Source organism: Cryptomeria japonica, chromosome 9 (genome assembly GCF_030272615.1).
Source record: "Cryptomeria japonica chromosome 9, Sugi_1.0, whole genome shotgun sequence".
NCBI classification, from domain to species: domain Eukaryota; kingdom Viridiplantae; phylum Streptophyta; class Pinopsida; order Cupressales; family Cupressaceae; genus Cryptomeria; species Cryptomeria japonica.
Window position 1 is genome coordinate 754777565 of NC_081413.1, and position 7141 is coordinate 754784705.

Genomic DNA, 7141 nt, shown 5'->3' on the forward strand with positions numbered 1-7141 from the left:
CTAATATCCTTAGAGATTAATCAAACATCAATTTTTTTGACTAACAATGTGCATTTGAGCTAGATTGTGGATCACAACTATTGCATGTGAAGAAGAAAGGACCACCTTGGAAGGTTCCTTCCCAAGGATATTAGCAGAGAATTTAATTCAATAATTCCGGTAAAAATGCATCTCACCTACCACTCTCCACCAACATCACCCCTATATTCCCAAGCTAGTTCTAATTCCTTCTTTTCTCCTTCGCCACCTTGACCAAACATAGGGGATGCAACAATTGATAACTATGACAATGAAACAACCACTTTTCATTTTTCCTTTGTGGACCAAGAGAGAAATGTTGCCCTAAAATACATACTACCTTCACCCCTTCCTAGTTTCCATGGGTTCATTATAGAGGACTTTGACACCTTTCTCTTTGATTTTGATGTCCTCTATCAAAGCTATGATTACATACTGATGCCCATAGGTTAAAATTATTCCTTGCTACCCTTAAGGATTCTTCCTTAAGATGGTTCGTGGGGTTGGGAGGAGATGCAGTAGCCAATTGGTCTATAATGAAAGAAAAAATTCTCAAAAGTACAAGGACTCTTACAAATGAGGAGATATGTGAGGAAATAACATTTTCAGAATGAGCCAAAAGGAAGATGAGCCATTAGAGGATTACATGGAGTTGTTTTCAAGGTTAAAATTAAGCATAAGTTAATCAAATATAAAAGAGTGAATCACAAACTCTAAATCCAATTGAATTAACTCCTAAATAACAATGAAAAATAGATGCAAGAATTGAATGAATAAACTAACCAAACTTTTGATTCTGCATCGTGGCTTCCAATGCTTTTGTCCAAATTGTGTGGTAAGTGGCTCTCAAGTGTTGTACCAGATTCCTACATGTGATTAACATTATTATTTTGAAGATAGTGATTATAGATTGAAATCCAGAAATAAGCCTTGCTTTTATAGATTTTCAGGTGAGATGGGGTGAGAAATAGAACTAAAGTGTTGATTGATAGATAACTGATTTTGATTGATCAGTTAAGTGGATTGATTGATCAGTTAACAGGATAGATTGATTTGTTAACTCATTTGATTGATTAGTAGACTGAATTTTGGCATTCTACACTCTAATGAGAATAGTTGATGTTGTCATTGATGGCAACCAACTGGCAACCAACTAGCAACAGGTTTCTACACATGCACCGGCATCACAGACATCATGCACCAGCACTGGCAGGCACTTCCACCGGCATCCAAATTACACCGGACATTAAGTATACCTGGCACTCAAGCTGACATGGGATAAAGTTTTGCTTATAAGAATTATATTGTAAATGTAATTAATTATTTATAAGCCAACTTAGTGTATTGTAAAAGACTCATATATGTATGAGATCTTATAGATCATTTTGATATGTAATGGATAGGAAATTATTGTATGAGGTAATATAGTGGACAGCGAAGGTTTTGGTTAAGGTATCTGACTGAGCTTAAACCGGTACTGAACCAGGCATTAGAGATGCTATTTTGAACAGTACATTGTATTGGATTTAATATTGTAGTCAGTGAGACTCTTTTGAGCAGTGCGCTCCAGGCAGTTGGCCTTCCTGCATGTGCAGGCCCCTATTGCAAGTAGTATTTATTCATATTGGCCAGTGAGTGAATATTGTGGGTCACAAATCCCACCGAGGTTTTTCCCACACTGGGTTTCCTCATTAAAATATCTTGTGTTATGGTGTGCATTTATGTTGTCTCTGTTATTTCTCTTTACTGCATTATTTCTTGTTTACCAGTACATTATTTTGGGTTGCAAAGTTATAAATAAGTTCAAATATAACACTAACCGATTAGACACCGATTCACACCCCCCCCCCCCTCTCAGTGTCTTTGGGACTGTCCTTGAATCTAACAATTGGTATCAAAGCCTGGTCCTCTATTTGCAAAAGCCTAACAGCTTGAGGAAGATTCTGAAATCAGTACAGATGGAGAATTTAAGAAAATAGTTGGAAGGAGCTCTTGAAGATTTTGATGCAAAAAATTTGAAAAATATCAAACTTGAAGATGATCTGAGGACTGCTAAGGAATTCATTAAAGGACTTCAGGAGAACCTGGTTATAGCACAAAATAAGAGGAAAGAACTTCATGAGCAAATGCATAAACATGATGATGAAAAGGAAACTCTTAGTGATATTGCAGACAAGTTGAGGCAAGAGAACACTAACATGAGGAATGAAATGCAAGACTTAACCATGAGGCTATGCAAGGATCTTGAAGACAGAAAGAAGAATGAAGAAGATTTGAATAGAAGACTTAATGATGGAGGTAATGAAAATTTGAGACTTTATCATGAAATTGATATGCTAAAGACAAATCTGATTCACATGCAACATGATAAAGAAGAGTTTGTGAGACAAGTTGGAATTCTTGAAAATGAGTTGATCACTGCAAATGAACACAAAGACAAATTCAAGAAAAGTTCAAAAAGACTTGATGACATGCTGAAAAGACAAAAACCTGATGGAGATACAATTGTACTTGGATTTGAACATGGAGAAAGTTTCGGGACTGCAAACAATCAAGATCACAATAAACCGGTCAGACAACCTAAAGCTTATAAATTTGATGGAAAATGTTTCAATTGCAACAAATTTGGTCATAGAGAAAATCAGTGCAGATTTAGAAATAATCAAAATACAAACTTACCCATTGGTCAATGTTCCAAATGCAACAAAGTTGGTCACAATTCAGAAAATTGCATAATGAATGTGAAATGCTATGTTTGTGGTAGATTTGGGCATTTATCTAATCAATGTAGATCACAAATCGGTCAAGGATATGGAAAATCTATTCAGAGGAATAATGTAACTTGTTATGCATGTAACAAGATTGGACATATTGCAAAATTTTGTAGAAGCAAGACTATATCGGTGAACAATAATGGATCTAGTGTGAAGGGAAAAGAAAAGGTAAATGAAATAAAGCAAGAATTTTCAAAACAATGGATTAAGAAGGGAGATCAGAGAGTTGATGAATCTATCTTTGCACCGGTAGAACAGCGTAACCCACCACCGGTAGGAGATTCTTCATCTAACTAAGGAATAATCCTTAGGGGGTATTGCAACAAATTGAAAATCATGCATTCTACCCTCAGTTGATGATAAGAAGACACATTTCTTCTTTCCTGGCATAATTATTAAGTTCTCACTTAACCGCTGAGCATTTAATGCGGTTTTTGAAGAAATTTTTGGTTATATAACACTGAAAAACCCTCATTTTGACTCACCAAGCATTCAAGCATTCAGAGAGTGCAAAATTGAGCAAGGGCAATCTAAAGGCGAAGCGGCGAAGTGATTTTTAGGCATCCAAGGATTTCAAGCTAAGAGGTATTTATCTTTCGAAATGGCATCTTCATCTTCTGCACTTGAGTTTATTGCAAACCCTATTGTGGTAGAAAATGTTAAGCGCCCTAGGCTCGTGTTTAAAATCGTCCCTAAAATTGCCAAGCAAGATGATTCTATTGGAGCTTTTTTGAAAATTCCGAAGGGAGTCACTTTTGCCAAAGACCCTAGAATCTACATTCACTACAACATAGAAAAACTAGGAACCGATGATTTGGAGAACATGTACAATGGTGTTATTACTAATGAACAAAGTTTAATCAAACTAGAGCATAAGATATTTGAAGACTTAGGATTCATTGAGATACTCAACATACCTGAATTTCCTAAGGAGGTAATCCATCTAGTTCTGAGTAGAGTTCATGTGGCTTGACTCTGTTTTTTAAATCTCTAAGGAAGAAATCAAGGCAGTTACTAGTTTACCCTCAACCGGTAGTAGGCCCAACAAAACTAAGAAGATACCTAACAAGGGAGTTATGGAGTTAACTGGAGCTACATCCGACAACAGATCTCTTAGGGTTAATGACATTACTGATGCTAATGTGAGATAATGTGAGTATGGTACTTGGATACAGAGTAACTCATGCAAACAGATTGAATTCAATTTCCAGCTTATGTATTCATAGTGCATATGAGATGGTAAATAACAATGCTAAGATTGATGTTTGTGAATGGCTTAAAGATGAATTAATAGACAACCTGAAAAATATTAAGGGTGACAAGAAAGGGACATTTTGTTTTGGCAACCTTCTTGTGTGTCTGATGCTTTACTTCACCAAAGAGATACCCGACATTGGTCATAAGGATTTTGGATATGACATCCCAGTAGGCAAACAAATCAAGGAAATTATCACTGGTATGGACTCTAACAGTGACAACGTTATAACAGGTTACTTCAAAAACTTTCAGACTAAGATGAGAGCTAGAGAAAGGTTACCCTAGAGCATAGTAGACAAGTATGACAAGCAAATCTGCTTTGTAATCAAACGTGATGAGACATGGATGGAAGAAGTTAGCCCTAGAACTATTTAGGTTACTGAAATGGGTTAGGAAGTTGATTTACCCATTCTTGAACATATGCAAAAACACTACTTGAGCCACCTAGAGAACCAATTGAAGAAACTTTTGGAAATGTTGAGACCATTGAGAGTGTTGTTTCAATGCAAAACCAGAGAAAAAGAAGAGAGAAGTTTATCAAAGATGCATCCAAGATGGCCAAGGAGGTCAAATTAAATGTAATGATCATAAGTGGTATATATGCCAGTGAAATGGAAGGATTGAAACCGGAAGCTCATGTTTCACCGGTTGTTACTTCTTCAGATACTGACAGTGGGAAAGCAGCAGAGTTCAAAAGAGTTTAAAGAAAGAAGAGGAAACCCTCACCGGTACCCTCTCCTTCTCCCAAAAGGACTAGAACTTTGAGGAAGAAGCAGCAGCCAGTTAGGGAACCTAAAAAGAAATTCACACCAAAGAAGAAACAGACTAAGACATTGGATACCCTAACACCGGAGGAACTGGTAAATGAGATAACATAGGATGGAAATCTTTGCAATGTCAATAAATACTATCATTCTTACAAAGATTCGGACAAGGACACTATAGAGGCCAATATAATTTTGCATTTAGATGTCTATAAAAAGGTTTTGATTGAAGTTGTAGAGGATCTACCGAATGACTTATATTTAAGGCTAGAAGCTAAAAGAATGTCAATGATGGAACTAGATAAAAAGCTAAAATTTGAAGCATTATTGGCAGTGCACCATGTAAACTCTAGAGAGGAAATTGATGAGCTAATCTCTAAAGAAAACTGGCCAGTTTTTGTCAGTGGACACCGACAAGTAAGCCTAATGGCTGGTAGAGTGAAAGAGATTGCTAATGAGACTGCAGACAAATGGGATATCTTTTTTGTTGAAAAGGAAAAGAAAGAGGAAAAGGAAAGACAGAAAATAGACAAATCTTTTGCTAAGGTGTATCAAAAGGACAAAGGGAAAGGCAAGATTGGTAGTGTACCTGCTATAAAGGTAATAGATAACATCCCTCCACCGACTTAGGACACCCCTCCATTAACTTCAGCATCACCGGTACATACAAAAAATCAACCGGATAAGGCAACTGATGAAGTAACTCGTGATGATACTAACCCAAAGTTTGAAATACTTTTCACCGTGAATGTGGATACACAGGATAAAAACATTGTCGTGGATAAAGAGACTGCAGAGGTCAAGGCAGATGATGTTAAGGATAGTAAGATCTCTGAGATACCGGCACACACTATTGACTCTCAAAAGACTGAGATACCGACACACACTATTGACTCTCAGAAGACTGAGATACCGACACAAGCAAAGCAACCAGAGACTAAGAAACCAATAGAGGATAAGGTAACTAACACAAAGCAACAAGAATCAGAGAAACTGACAGTTGAAGAGGTACTTGTATAGACTGGAAAATCAAAAGCAGAGGTACAAACACAGACAGAGGAACTAGAAGAAAATGTAAGTAAAGTGGAAGCAATTTATGGAAATAAGGAGGATATAGTGAAGGTAATTGGGCAAGCATCCGTTGAGAGGAAACCCATAGAAGAACCAAGCACATCCACTGGAGAATTCAGACCTACTAACATAACAGAGGTTTTATTGGATTCTATCAAGAGGATAACAGATTGCAATGCCTTGGCATTTAAGGCTATTGATAACACATTACCTATCTTGAAAATGATTGCACCTACCTGTAAGATAGATCACATTAATGATTCTTTAGGTAAATTGGACACACTATCCAAATGCATTGTTGAAAATGTCATAATTATAGATAAGGTGAATGAGGATACTATAAAGGAAATAGTAGATAAAGAGAAAGGAGAATTCTTTGAAAAAACCATCAAAAACTGTAATGAGCATATTGATTCATTATTATCGATACTCAACTCAACAATTTTGGAATATAAGGAGTTGTATAGAGAAGCTTGCAAGCCTCACCATCTGACAGAGGATATAGATGAGGAAATCAAGAAGTCACAGAAAGAAATCGATGATATTGCAGATAATTTGATAGGTTCCTCGAGACTTATCTCAGTTTTTTAGCAGGAAATGGCAGTTTTTGAGGAGAAGTTATAGAAACTTGAGAAAGAGAAAGCAAGGATACGGTTGAAAGCCCAGGAAATCAAAAGTAAACTTGGTCCAAAATTGGACAGTCTCATTACTCAGTGGGTTGAGCTATCAAAGGCAACAATTCAAGGAGAAAGATCACCGGAGCAACAAATGCACTATCTAACTAGCATGATCCAACAGACTGAGATCATTCTCTCCGACAGCAACAAATTCATGCAGAGCCTAAATCTAATTTTGGCGGACATTTTTCAAATTGTAACCAACTAGTTATAGGCGATGAGGTAGCATTTTTGTATTCTTTGATTCTTTTGACATCCTTTGCCATTGATGTCAAAGGGGGAGTAGTAGTATGGAGAAAAATAAGGAGTAGTAGCATGGAGAGAATAAATGCACAAAGGAGATCACTTGCTAAGGGGAGCGCACTTCTTTTTGGATTTCATTTTTGGATAGCAGTTTTGGATTTCATTTTTGGATAGCAGTCCATCAATGCCAAAGGGGGAGATTGTTGGCATTCTACACTGTAATGAGAATAGTTGATGTTGTCATTGATGGCAACCAACTGGCAACCAACCGGCAACAAGTTTCTACACATGCACCGGAATCACAGACATCATGCATCTGTAGGCACTGGCACTGGCA